Source organism: Schistocerca serialis, chromosome 7, assembly GCF_023864345.2.
Source record: "Schistocerca serialis cubense isolate TAMUIC-IGC-003099 chromosome 7, iqSchSeri2.2, whole genome shotgun sequence".
Lineage (NCBI taxonomy): Eukaryota > Metazoa > Arthropoda > Insecta > Orthoptera > Acrididae > Schistocerca > Schistocerca serialis.
Window position 1 is genome coordinate 405210069 of NC_064644.1, and position 15473 is coordinate 405225541.

Here is a 15473-nt window from a genome sequence, read left to right on the forward strand (position 1 = left end):
AGCGGTGGCAGAACACACACATAGAAGACAGTTGTAATTCGCAAGCTTTCTGAGCCAGTGGCTCCATCTTCAGGCAGAAGGGTTGAAGGGGAAGGAAGAGGGGTGAAGGGGAAGGACTGGAGAGTTCTAGGAAAAGGGGTAGATTTCAGGAAAGTCACCCAGAACTGCAGGTCAGGGGAGACTTACCATACGGAATGAGAATGGCGGACTGACTGTTGGGGACTGCATTGAAAGAGATCTGAACACCTGAGAGCTTAAAAGGTGGAAGACAGGGTAATATGTAGACAGACATTACTGCTTAAACATCATGCATGAGTTAATAAGAGAGAAAAGGTAAGTGCATTGCATGTAACAGAGGTGGGAGGGGGGGCAGTGAAAAATAGATGGGAAAGACAATGAAAGATGAAGAAAACTAAAACAGAGTGAAGCAAAAAGTAGTTACTGTGAAAAAATGAGTAGATCAAAGAAATTAATGTAAATCAGGGACAGGTGGGTGGCGAGAAGCAAGGACATGCTACAGTGCTAGTTCCCACCTGCATAGTTCTGAGAAACTGGTGTCTGGGGGAAGAATCTGGATGGCACGTATGATGAAACAGGTGCTGAGGTCATGTTTGTCATGTTGTAGAACATGCTCTGTAACAGGATATTGCGAGTTGCCAGTATACACCCTATGCCTATGCCCATTCATCCCAAATGGTAATTTGGTGGTAGTCATTCCGATGTAGAAGGCCAAACAGTGTTTACATAACAGCTGGTATATGACGTGTGTCATTTCACAGATGACTCTCCCTTTGATAGTATATGTTTTGCCTGTTACAGGGCTGCTATAGGTGGTGGTAGGAGGGTGCATAGGTCAAGTGTTGCAGCAGGAGCGGTCACAAGGGTAGGAGCCATAGGGTAGGGAGATGGGTGCAGAAGGAACATCGGGTCAGACAAGAATATTGTGGAGATTGGGAGGGCAATAGAAAGCTATTCTATGTGTGGTGGACAAAATTTCGGACTGAATATATCTCTTTTCAGCACATGATTTTAGGAAGAAACGGCCCTGCCGAAGTAGTTGATTAACACATTCCACACCAGGCTAATACTGTGTCACCAGTGGTGTGCTCCAAAGTTGTTTTTTGGAGGGATCAGCAGTACCAGGATTGGAAATCTGCTTTTTAACTAGGCTGGTGGGGTAATTACATGCAGTGAAAGCTGAAGTGAGAATGGTGGTGTATTGCTGTAGAGTGTCTGCATCTGAACAAATCGCGAAGACAGCAAAACGAAAGCTGAAATTTTAAATTTAGCATTTTAGAAATCTTTCACGCAGAAGGATTGTACAAACATACCACCGTTTGAGTCTCGTACAGATTCCCGTATGGAGGACATAGTGATAGACATCCCTGGGATTGTGAAGCAGCTGAATGGGTTGAAAATAAATAAATTGCCAGGTGCTGATGGGATTCCAATTCGGTTTTACAGAGAGTACTCTACTGCATTGGCTCCTTACTTAGCTTGCATTTATCGCGAATCTTTTGCCCAACGTAAAGTCCCAAGCGACTGGAAAAAAGCGCAGGTGACGCCTGTATATAAGAAGGGTAGAAGGACAGATCCTCAAAATTACAGACCAATACCCTTAACATCGGTTTGTTGCAGGATTCTCGAACATATTCTCATTTCGAATATAATGAATTTCCTTGAGACAGACAAGTTGCTGTCCATGCATCAGCACAGCTATAGAGAGCATCGCTCCTGCGAAACGCAACTCGTCCTTTTTTCACATGATATCTTGCAAACCATGGATGAAGGGTATCAGACAAATGCCATATTCCTTGACTTCCGGAAAGCGTTTGAGTCAGTGACCCACTGCAGACTCCTAACTAAGGTACAAGCATATAGGATTGGTTCCTAAGTGGCTCGAAGACTTCTTAAGTAATAGAACCCAGTAAGTTGTCCTCGAAGGTGAGTGTTCAACGGAGGTGAGGGTATCATCTGGAGCGCCCCAGGGCAGTGTGGTAGGTCTCTACATAAATGATGTTTTGGATAGCAATGTGCGGCTGTTTGCTTATGATGCTGTGGTGTACGAGAAGGTGTCATCATTGAGTGACTGTAGGAGGATACAAGATGACTTGGACAGGATTTTTGATTGGTGTAAAGAATGGCAGCTAACTCTAAATATAGATAAATGTAAATTAATGCAGATGAATAGCAAAAAGAATCCCATAATGTTTGAATACTCCATTAGAAGTGTAGCGCTTGACACAGCCACGTCGATTAAATATTTGAGCGTAACATTGCAGAGCGGTATGAAGTGGGACAAGCATGTAATGGCAGTTGTGGGGAAGGCGGATAGTCGTCTTCGGTTCATTGGTAGAATTTTGGGAAGATGTGGTTCATCTGTAAAAGAGACCACTTATAAAACATTAATACGACCTATTCTTGAATACTGCTCGACCGTTTGGGATCCCTATCAGGTCGGATTGAGGGTGGATATAGAAGCAATTGAGAGGCGGGCTGCTAGATTTGTTATTGGTAGGTTCGATCATCACGCGAGTGTTACGGAAATGCTTCAGGAACTCGGGTGGGAGTCTCTGGAAGAAACGAGGCGTTCTTTTCGTGAATCGCTACTGAGGAAATTTAGAGAACTAGCATTTGAGGCTGACTGCAGTACAATTTTACTGCCACCAACTTATATTTCGTGGAAAGACCACAAAGATGAGATAAGAGAGATTAGGGCTCGTACAGAGGCATATAGGCATTTTTCCCTCTTTCTGTTTGGGAGTGGAACAGGGAGAGAAGATGCTTGTTGTGGTACGAGGTACCCTCTGCCACGCACCGTATGGTGGATTGCGGAGTATGTATGTAGATGTAGATGAAATACATTTGCCTGGGATGCCAAGGTTGTATTGGGCGGAATGTTTGACATGGAAAGGATGGCAACTGTCAAAATGTAAGTACTGTTTTCTGTTGGTAGGTTTAATTTGGACAGAAGTGTGTAGCTGGCCTTCAGTGAGAATGAGATCAACATCAAGGAAAGTGGCATGGGATTTGGAATATGACCATGTGAAATTTAATTGGGAGAAGGTATTCATAGATTCTAGGAACTTTAGCAGGTCAGCTTCACCATAAGTCCATATGGTAAAGATGTCATCAATGTATCTAAACCAAACCAGGGGCTGAAGACTTACAGATCCCAGGAAAGTGCCCTCCAAGAGACCCATGAAAAGGTTGGCATAGGAAGGAGCCATCATTTTTCTCATGGCTGTTCCCCTGATCTATTTGATTGTCTGCCCCTCAAAGGTGAAGTACCAATCCTGGTACTGCTGATCCCTCCAATAAGCAAATTCGGAGCACACCACTGGTGACACAGTATTAGCCTGGTGTGGAATGTGTTAATCAACTACTTCGGCGGGGCCATGTCTTCCTAAAATCATGCGGTGAAAAGAGATATATTCAGTCCGAAATTTTGCCAACCAAACCTAGAATAGCTTTCCGTTGCCCTCTCAATCTCCACAATATTCTTGTCAGACCTGATGCTCCTTCTGCACCCATCTCCCTACCCTATGGCTTCTACCCCTGTGACTGCTCCTGCTGCAACACTTGACCTATGCACCCTCCTACCACCACCTATAGCAGCTCTGTAACAGGCAAAACATACACTATCAAAGAGAGAGCCATCTGTGAAATGACACACATCATATGCCAGCTGTTATGTAAACACTGTTTGGCCTTCTACATTGCAATGACAACCACCAAATTACCATTTAGGATGAATGGGCATGGGCAGAGGGTGTATACTGGCAACTTACAATATCCTGTTGCAGAGTATGCTCTACAACATGACAATCATAACCTTGGCAACTGCTTCACCACACGTGCCATCCTGAAGAAGTAGCCACTGGCTCTGAAAGCTTGCCAATTACAACCGTCTTTTATGTGTGCGTTTTGCTGCCACTTGGAAAATAGATTATTAGATTTAAGAAGACTTGGCATTGTAGATTGGCTTATGAATTAAACTTTGGTGATATAACTAACACACTTCAAAGCAAGTACACAAGGAAAGCTGTTTTACAAACTTAGTAATAATCTATGTACACAGCCCTGTTACATTTATTTATAACACAGGACAGATGTATTTTAAATGTCATGATACAAGAAAACTTTTATAGTGCTAAATCGTGCTGTGGAACATAGGGACGCAATAAATTCCACATGCTCTTCTAATGTATAGTTTATTTGCTTTTCATGTGCTGTTGTCCTCAAATGAAACAGTACATGCAGTGACTGCTGTCCGCTAGCACTGCAGTCAGATGGAGGAGACAGGCTGCAGCTTCAAGAAATAACAGTGAGTGAAGTACAACATTATAACCAAAGACTTAAGTCAAAGTTTAAATACATAACAAATGGGCAGTTAAATTTTCAGTTATAACCCCAAAATATTTTAGAAATAAATGTGTGAAACTGATATATGTAATACATGGATGTGGGAAAAGTATCCTGAATGAGGTACTATTAGATAAGGAACTAATAGTCAAAAATGGCTACTTAGTTTCTTGTAGAGATAAACAACTGCTTAAAGTGACCAACAGGAGTCCCAATGCATCTATTACAAAGGCACACAAAGTTTTGCACACACTCTAAAATATCGCTCTTATAATGAGAAGAGCAAATAAGGCATTAACAACCATTTCCTGTTCAACTTCAGTTTAGGCTACACACACTAATGAATTCAAGACACACAATACGAAAATACCCATCTGGAGATCACACAGGGAATGAAACAGGACCTTACAGTCAAATGATGATGATGAATTCTGTTGTTCAGCACTTACAGGTATCAAGATCAAAGTGCGCTGGTGCCGCCTCATGCTGAAACCATATCCTCTCAGGGACAACCAAAGTACAAGCCCGAACAAGTGAGGCAGCAGATCTCGAACTGACACAATGTAATGTGCACCAGTGACATGGGGTAACAGCAAGTAAGGACATATTGTTTGATCTTTGACAATCCAAGTCCACAAGTTGATGAGAACTGTTGCTTGTCAACTGAGGTAAGTGTAGTGGATGGATTTTTGTGACTCCAGAAATGCCTAAAAGAGCATCTGAATACATTATCACTGTTCAAAAAGGCATAGTCCATGAATAATACAAACTGTAGAAAGTTTTGCATTGGAGTATTTCATTGGATAATACATCGACAAAACTGTACTATGAGCCCAATATCATTTGGCTGTACTTCTTACATTCATTGTTTATTATGGGCATGTAATTACAGCTCTAACAGCACTCTCCATACCATAAAATTCAAGGTGAGCATTTCGAAGGTTAGTTAATGGGTTATTTCTGAGAAAACTTATCCCAATCTCATCTAGTTCTATTGTGCAAATAATTCTTTATCAAGAAACTTGTGCAGCTCTCTGTGGCTTGAATGAACCAGTTTCTCAAAAGTTGCTCTCCACAGTGACTGGTTTTCAGGCCACAGCATCCTGTGGCACCATACATTAGCCCATTAATGCCCAGTAGCAACTAAGGTTGCCAATGAATTTAAAAATTAATATTGGCAACAATGATAATACTGTACACTATTTAACTGCTGGAAGCAGTTTTGGACACTTTTCTTTCTTGTTTAATATTTGAAGTTTCAGTATTCAGTCCATCATTGTTGCTTACGAATGTTAAATCTGCTGGTGGGTACGATTGTTAAAAACCGCTTTGATGGAAAATGTAAGTACAGGACAATATATGAATACTTGAAGTAAATTTTCTTTGCTGTCTTGTAATAAATAGTCTAAATTACACACAGGATTTCCTTAGAATATTTATGTTGGGTAAAATATGTCTGGTATCTTTAGTTGCCACTGGGAACTTGTGTTGCCTTTCAGGTGTGATAATTATTTATGGACTTCGGACAAAATAATAAATTTTCTTGAACCAGATCAAACAGAACAATACAATTAGTGGGCATCATCCTTTCTTATGAAGTACAAGGTTGAGATACTAATGAAGATTTTGATTCATTAGATGATGAAGTTCAAGGTTGGTTGGTTGGTTTAAAAGATGGGGGAGGGACCAAACTGCTAGATAATCAGTCCCTTGTTCCGGTTAAAATAATTCCACAAGGGTGACAATAAAATAATTAAGACATACAAAACACAGCTGGAAGAAAGGAGAAAACCACAAGAATGACACAAGGGCAACAAACACTAAAATTGACAAAATCAGACAAGAAAACCACAGAGAGATGCAAGAAACGTGCAGAATAAATCAAACAAGAGAGCAGATTACCATGGCTGACTGACCATGAGAATAAAAAGGAGAAGACAGCCATTCTGCAACACATTAAAACCTCCACCTTGAAAGCACCCTGGTGGAGGACACTGGGGGACAAAGGACATGCGCTAAAACTTAAATCAACTAATAAAACCCACCCTCACGAATAAAACGTAAACTAAAGCTGCTGTTAGGCATTGTCATCCAACACCGAAGGTAGAGTGCTGGGAAAGTTAAAAGTCCTCCACAGAGCGGCTAAAAGTGGGCAGTCCAGCAAGTGATGGAGGAGGTAACCATGCGTTAGCCACGTATGTCCAATGTGGAGCCACCAGAGGACAACTGCGAGAGGACCACATGGAAGACTTCCACACATTTGTAGTCTCCTTAATGACACGCAGTTTGTTGTGCGTAATGTTATGCCATTCCGTCTCCCAAAGCTGAAAAAACCTGCAGCGTAAGACAGAACACAGGTCAGTTTTGGATATGCCCATCTTCAGAAGTGGTTTCCATGCAGCCTGTGTGGCCAGCCTGTCGGCAAGTTTGTTGCCTGGTATTCCAACGTGTCCTGGGGTCCACACAAACACCACTGTATGACAGGACCATTCCAGGGCATAGATAGGCTCCTTAATTGACACTACCAACGGATGGGGAGGGTAGCACTGGTCGATAGCTTGTAGGCTGCTCAAGGAGTCAGTACACAGGAGAAATGACTCACCAGGGCATGAGCGGATGTGCTCAAGATCACGAGATAAGGCCGCCAGCTCTGCAGCGAAAACACTGCAGACATCTGGCAAGGAGTGCTGTTCAATATGTCCTCCATGAACATACACAAAGCCAATGTGACCATCAGCCAATGAGCTGTCAATGTAAACTACTTAATGACCCCGGTATATGTCGAGAATCGAGAGGAAGTGACAGCGGAGAGCCACAGGGTTAACAGAATCGTTAGGGCCATGTGAAAGGCCCTGGAGAAGCTTAGGCCTAGGTTTACACTATGGAGGTGTACGTGAATGGACCTCGAGGAGAGGTGGTAATGGGAAGGACTCCAGTTCAGACAGAAGGGACCGGACATGAACCACAAACATAAGCCCTGGCCTGGGCCGCCGATGCGGGAGACGAAACACTGTCTTTGGAAAAGGAGACAGTAATTCAGATGCGCAGGAGAACTACGAACTTGTGCAATGTAACTGGCAAGCAGTTGTGCACACCTAACCTTCAATGGAGGGACTGGCCTCCACCAGGACACTGGTCACCGGACACGTTCTAAAATCTCCCGTCACTAGGCAAACGTCACAGTGGTGCACTGGGTCAAGTAAACGCAATGCTGAGGGCACCGCCAAACCGTAAATCAGACTCCCATAGTCAAGGCGGGATTGAACAAAGGATCTGTAGTGTAGTGTAGAGCAATCTGCATCCCAGTTGGTGTTGCTCAGGCAGTGGAGGGCATTGAGCTGCTGCCAGCACTGCCAATTAAGCTGATGAAATTGAGGTAGCCAAGTCAATCGGGCATCGAAAACCAGTCCTAAGAATCGATATGTCTCCACTATAGTGAGTGGATCATCATTAAGGTACAGTTCTGATTTTGGATGAATGTGCGACGCTGACGAATGCACAACACACAACTTTGCGGCTGAAAACTGGAAGCCGTGGGCTAAAGCCCTTGACTGTGGCTTGTCAATGGCTCCATGTAGCCACCACTCAGCAACACCAATACTCAAGGAGCAGTACGAAATGAAGAAGTCATCCGCATACAGAGAAGGTGAGACCGACGGCCCTACAGCTGCTGCTAGACCGTGAACAGCCACTAAAAATACAGAGAGACTCGATATGGAGCCCTGTGGAATGCCATTCTCCTGAATAAGGGAGGGAACTATGGGAGGCACTGACTTGGACACAGAAAGTATGGAGTGACAGGAAGCTTTGGATAAAAATTGGGAGTGGGCCCCGGAGACCCCACTCATACAATGTGGCAAGGATATTATGTCGCCAGGTCGTGTTGTATGCTTTACTTAAGTCAAAAAAGACAGCAAACTGATGTTGGCATCTGGAAAAGGAAAAGGCTGTCCAGATGGCAGACTTGAGGGACACAAGATTAGTAGTAGTAGACTGACCCTGGCGGAAGCCGCCCTGACATAGAGGCAGTAGGCCATGTGGCTCCAGGACCCAACTCAACCGCTGACACACAATATGTTCCAGCTGCTTACAAGGAAGTTGGTGAGGCTGATGGACTGGTAGCTACCCACATCAAGCGAGTTTTGACTGGGTTTGAGCACCATAATAATGGTGCTCTCCCACCATTGCGATTGGAAAGATGCCTTCACACCAGACCCGGTTGAAGATGACGACAAGATGTCACTTGTAGTCAGATGAGTGATGTTTAATCATCTGACTGTGGATCCGATCCGGCCCAGGAGCTGTGTCGGGGCAATGTGCAAGGGCACTGAGGAGCTCCCACTCTGTAAATGGGGCGTTATAGGGTTCACAGTGGCGTGTAGTGAATGAGAGGACTTTCCTTTCCATCCACCGTTTGAGGGTGCAAAAGGCTGGGGGGTAGTTCTCCAGCGCAGAGGCTCGAGCAAAGAGCTCGGCAAAGAGCTCGGCAAAGAGCTCGGCAAAGAGCTCGGCAAAGAGCTCGGCAAAGAGCTCGGCAAAGAGCTCGGCAAAGAGCTCGGCAAAGAGCTCGGCAAAGAGCTCGGCAAAGAGCTCGGCAAAGAGCTCGGCAAAGAGCTCGGCAAAGAGCTCGGCAAAGAGCTCGGCAAAGAGCTCGGCAAAGAGCTCGGCAAAGAGCTCGGCAAAGAGCTTGGCAATCGTGTTTGCATTGGTAGATAACACGCCATTGATGTTAGTGCCAGAGACACCTGTTGGGGTCTGGTACCCAACAGACATCTGATTTTTGTCCAGACTTGGGAAGGTGACGTATGGCACACAATGGTTGACACATAGCTCTCCCAACACTTATGTTTCCATCATTTTATAAGCTGGCGAACACGGGCATGGAGCCGTTTAAAGGCTATTAGGTGCTCTGGGTAAGCGTGTCGCTTATGTACTGTTAAGCTCGCCGACACTCTTTAATTGCCTCAGTGACTTCCGGTGACCACCAAGGGACTGTCTTTCACTGGGGGCACACAAAAGAACGAGGGATCGCATTTTCTGCCACAGAAACAATCATTCTAGTGACCTGCTCAATGATAACATCAATGGAACCATGTGGGGGAAATTCAGCGATGACAGCAGAGGTGAAAGCTTCCCAGTCTGCCTTGTTTAAAGCCCATCTGTGTAGGTGTTCATGGGCATGACACTGGGGGAGTGACAGGAAGGTGGGGAAGTGGTGGTGGTGGTTTTTGGGGAGGAGACCAGACAGCGAGGTCATCGGCCTCATCGGATTGGGGACGGATAGGGAAGGAAGTCGGCTGTGCCCTTTGAAAGGAACCATCCCAGCATTTGCCTGGAGCGATTTAGGGAAATCACAGAAAACCTAAATCAGGATGGGGAAGTGGTCACTACCACACAGGTAGTCACGTGCTCTCCAGTGGATAGATGGGAGAAGGCCAGGACTGCAAACCGAGACATCAATGGCCGAATATGTGCAATGTGCCACACTGAAATGTGTGGGGGCACCTGTATTTAAGAGGCAGAGGCGGAGTTGTGACAGTAAATTTTCGACCTTCCTACCTCGGTCAGTAAGCATGGCGCCACCCCACAAGGGGTTAAGCACGTTAAAATCTCCCAAAGGAAAGGTTTAGGGAGATGATCAATCAGTGCAGCCAATACGTTCAGGAGTACTGCACCATCTGGAGGAAGATACATTGCAGTCAATTATTTCCTGCATCGACCTTATCCTGACAGCCACAGTTTCAAGAGGGGTTTGAAGGAGCACAGGTTAACTACATAATGAGTTCAGGACATAGACGAAAACTCCACCCAACACTCTATTATAGTTGCTACGGTTCCTGTAATATCCCTGACAGCTGTGGCACCCAGGGGTCCACATTGCTGGGAACCAGGTTTCCTGGAGAGCAATGCAGAAAGCAGGTGTAAAGCTTAACAGTTGCCGTAGCTCCACCAGGTGGTGGAAAAAACCGCTGCAATTCAACTGGAGGATTACACGATCGTGAGACTGGGAAGGCATGAAACATTCAATGAGGCAGTCTACACCTCCAGTCATCTTGTGCCACCAGATGAGTACCTGTGCTATTGAGGGCCCAGCGATATCTAGGTCGTCAGCAGATGCCAGAATCTCCACCTCATCCTCAGACACAGAGCTTGTAGGTAGTGGTGGTGTGCGTGCCACCACAGTGCCTTGATTCTTGGGGCCTTTTCTTTTTAGGTTTCTCTCACTGCTCCTTAGGTTTGTCCGGCTGGGAGGGCTTCACTGATTCAGTCTCAGGGACTGAGGAGGACCATGAAGCTCTATGACCAGCTACCTGTGGTCGCTTCAGCCAATGGTTGGTGTCAGCTTTGCCACTGGTAGAAACCTGGGAAAGGAGTGACCCAAGGGATCCCTCCCTGGCAAGAGGATCCTAAGAAAACATACACTTCTCTGGCTAAGAAGTGGGGACTGAAGTCCTCGATTGTTGGGGAGGGGGGGGGGGGGGGGGAGTTGCTCCTAAAGTAGGTTGTGCAGAGTTAAAGGGAGGGAAATGCCCCCCCCCCCCCCACCATCAAGGGAGCAGGTGGAGTAGGGGAGGCATGCGGCTAAACAGTTTATCAAGGGCAAGTCAATTAGATTTGGTTTCAAACTATGGGTTTTGGCAAATCCTGATGGCTACATTATATGTGCAGAACCTTACTGTGGCACACAATACGAAACTACCTAAAATTGATCTTGGTCAAGGTGGAAATGTAGTGACTGGTTTGATTCAGCACAGAAATATTCCAGATGGAACAAAAATCTACTTCGACAATTTGTTTACGTCAGTTCTGTTGCTGGAAGAACCGTTTAGAAGAAACCTGGGTGACCTAGGGACAACGCGAGACAACAGATTTGGAAAACAACTGAACTCGCCATCAAAGAATGAATTTGGAAAACAAGAAAGAGGAGACCGTGTTTCAGTATCTAACGGCCAAATGACAGCAATGAGATGGATTGACAATGAAGTAGTGACAGTTTTTTCCAACTGTGGTTATGTAGAAATGAGGAAAGATTTAGCAGAACAGAAAGAAAGAGAGTAACAATAAAGACTACTGATGCTGTGAAACAACAATCTGCATATGGAAGGGGTTGATCTCAATCTATTCACAGCTCTATACAGGACAAAAATGAGTAATGTTGTAAGGCAGGACAGAAAAGATCATCTCATCATCAAAGGACAATCTAAGTATTGCAGATGCCAGGTATGCAAGACTTGAACTGTGTATATTTGTGTGAAATGCCAGGTACCACTTCATCCATGTTGTTTTGAGGGTTTAATAAACTTTGAAATACCTCTAAGCTAAGATTCAGATGAGAATTCTTCAAATGATTCACAACTGTTTTCACTGTTTAAATAGCTTTCTTTGAAAAAATACAGTGGGAATGTGTAATAAAAAACAGTTCAAAAAATAAAAATTGTTATAAATCTGGAAAAGTGTTTCATTCGTTACGTTAAGTGCCCATTGGCAACTTTAGTTGCCATCAATGTTCATGACTATTATAAGTGAAAATTAAACTGAAATTATGTTTTTCATGTAAACCTGTTACAAAACAATAACCTACAACTATTTTTAAGCACAAAAATTTAGCTTAACACTTCTGGGCACTTATGGGTTAAATGCATGTCTGCAAGTTGCTGTAACAAGTAACGCTCTACAGACGAGCACGGATGGGCGTGACGTTGTCAGCTCAACGGTGTGTGCGCACACACATAGTATGGCTGTAGCAGCAACAGCTGTGCAGTTCTTTACTGGACTACCTTCTCACAGCACCTTTTAACGTATGGTGTTGAGTTCACTTTACAGGATCGTATATCCTCATGGCTTAACAAATGTCCTCCTGTGTATAAAATGATACCGTGTTTCTATTATTTGTATATCTCAACAAAGCAAAATGAAGAGTACTGTCTTTTACAACAATCGGAATGAATCATGTACAGCATCATATTCAATACAAAAGGGGTGCTAAAATGGATCTAAATTGTTCATGTAAATACAATAATTAACAACATTAAAATAATATAAACTACCTGAGCACATACCAATCACTGTAGCATGAAGAGTATCATATTTGTGCAGAGGAGTATTCCTTAGTAATGAGATTAAATTTATGGTGCACCATCCAGTCAAAAATGTGAAACACAAAAATAAAGACAAATTATGTCAAAGGGTAAATGCCACTTAGTTTATAATCAGCTTCTTCCTCAACACTGTTGTTATCTAATCTCTGGTCCATGAAGGTGACTGGAATTGCCCAAGGACATAATTATGTTTTCAATATTAATTTCTATACTCACTCACTTCACTTTTCCATGCTTTCTTAACAACTGTTTCTGTGTCGTGTACAACATTACTCCACTTCTCTGGCATTATTTGTGCCACTGCTTCCTCTAACAGTCCTTTAATTTCTGTTACAACAGAGCTTTCATTATTTGTTGCCACGTAATGTTTAGTCATCATCATCATCATCATCTTGGACAGTTTCCAGCCACTGGCTGGGTCTGTCAGGAACACAAGCCTCTCCATCGTGTTCTGTCTTTCCACCATTCCCCCTCTTCCACCTTCGTCCAGTTCTCTCCTCTTCTCATCACACATTCCTTCACTCCCTTCACCCATCTATCTCTTGGTCTTCCCCTGGACCTCTTCCCCTCCAGTTGCAGATCAAACATCCTCTTTGGAATTCTTCCCTCATCCATTCTCTTCATGTGTCCATACCACTGCAGTCTTGATTTTTCTATCCTGTCCTGTACTGGTTCCTCCTTTAGTCTTTTTTGGTAATGTTTAGTCTGTTTCCAAATCATTTCTATGGCATTGGAGTAGCAGTGGTATGGTGGAAACCTAAGAAACCTGTGCCCACGTTCTTTAGCTATCATGTCGACAATGTACTATTGAAAATGAGGTTCCCCCCTTCCCCCCACTACTTCCATGAGCTCCACCTTACATAAACCATACTGAATTTTCACATCATGGCATTTCAATCAGTCAACAATGTCGGCTTCTTTCATTCAAATCATTGGGAGTTTTACCCTTAATAACTGAATGGCATGGGGAATTATCCATTACAATGGCAGATAGCTGATTTACATTTTACAATAGTTGCCTCTTGAACCACTTCTCATCACTGCAGTCGCTTATTTTTTCTCGATCTGTAAATGCGGAGACAGTTAGGTAAGAAACCAGATGCAGTTCTAGCATGCAAGACAATAATTCTTACACACACTCCCACAGGAACAGCAGAACTTCCACATATGCTACCATGTGTCCATCTTTTCTGAAAGAATGATCAGCATTTATCCAGGTTTCATCGAGCCACAAGACGACTTCAAACAGCACTTAAATGATATTTCTTAAAAATTGACAACTTCCACACTACGATGTGACCATTCTCTGTTATAATTTTTCACCCATTAACCTCTTTTTTTTTTTTTTTTTTAAAAGTGAAAACCACAAGGTCTGACAACTGTTGACAAGGAAGTCTTGCTGCCACTGAATAACTCTGCCTCATGAAGAGTACCACACATTTTTTTTTTATAGCTGGATGTTCTTTTCTCTTATAATATCCATGCATGCAATGACGAACAGCATCTTTTTGAAAAGATAATAATTCTGTTACTTGAGGTTCTGTCTTTTCCTTTTTGCTGGGTACTCGCTGTTTAGATGAACCAGGTTCTTTGTCTTCTGTACTGTACTTCTCCTTACAAACCTCGAGGACCGTATTTTTATTTTTATGTATCTCAAAGCATCTGCAGTTTGTGACAAAGCAAGCTGGGATCTCTTTACTTATTCTCTTGTTTTGCCATCTACCTCCTTAAAGTCATTTTTTCACTTTTGACTAATTACCATTAGCATACATGAGTATAATCTGCATTTCCATAAAAGAGAAAGGTTGGCCATCAGTCTTAATAAATATAGCAATAGATCTAATTTTGTGCTTAGTTTTGTGTATGTAATCAATTTCCTAATTTATTTTGACAATTCCTAGTTAATATGTTTTGTTATAGTGTGAAATCAGTAATTGTTTCATGGCTTAGATCCTATTGTCGACTTACAAACAATATTAATTCTGTACTAATTATAAAGATTTGGAAGACGAACCACTAGCATTCTTTAAGTATTTATTTGGCTCTTTTCGAAGTCAAGTTAGCAAAGCTGGCCCTTAATTAATTCCAAAATAATTACCAGGCTTGTCAAAAGTATTGTTTGTATAACTATATCTGTTAATTTCATCATTTAAACAAATAATTTGGCCTAACCCATGTAGAAGAAACTGTTACAAAGAAGAAATTTTTCTGTATATTCAGTTATTTGTATGTTAATTAGTTTCAGTGCTTATTATTATGAGGATATGTAAAGGCCTGATTTTTGGTCCTGAGACAGTCAGTCCACAGCCAATTTTCAAACGAGAAACCTGTATTCGTTAGATCAACAACAGTGCATCAACTTAACTGTGAAATAGGTGTAACACAAAGAGGCAGGGTATTAAAATAATTAGTGTGTGTGTTCAATAGCGTCGCATGTATCATATTATTCCACAAGAACTGTGTGGTTATGTTTTTACAGCTCATAGATGTTCGACAGTGAACTATTGTAGCAGTATGCTGATATTTGTCTTCAAACTATTAATGAGGCTGGTCAAAAGTTAACCAATAGTGAACTGGCCATGTAACTGTGTAATACTGCGGGGTTGTGAACAGTGAAAGTAAAGATCTGTGAAAAGCAACTATGCAACTGTTGGCTACATCATTTACAGTAATCAGTGTTGAACTTCCACCTCCCATTTTTCAGCCAGTATAACAATGCAGTACGTCGACACTGAGGATTATCAACAAAGAAATAAAGCAGGTGAATGTTACAAGTTCTTTCAGCTACCTTTGTTAGAGGCAATACAGTCACATCATTCTCTCTCTCCTTCTCAAAATACTCGCACACAAACTCATGTGTCTGACCACACAAAACATGAGCAGATTGATGAACTTTCAATTTAGCAACCACACTTTTTTTTTCACACTTCCGCTACAGGCTTCAGATATTCTGTAGCGCAAAGTAAACTCGCTGCAGAATGAAATAAAGCACACATTGAAATGAACCAC

At 42.8% G+C, this 15473-nt stretch overlaps 1 protein-coding gene across 2 annotated transcripts in view; it reads right to left on the minus strand.

Annotated features, from left to right (window-relative positions):
- Positions 1-15473, minus strand: part of LOC126412172 (dual specificity mitogen-activated protein kinase kinase dSOR1) — a 96634-nt gene that overhangs the window by 36403 nt on the left and 44758 nt on the right. The gene's annotated exons all lie outside the window — the stretch shown is intronic.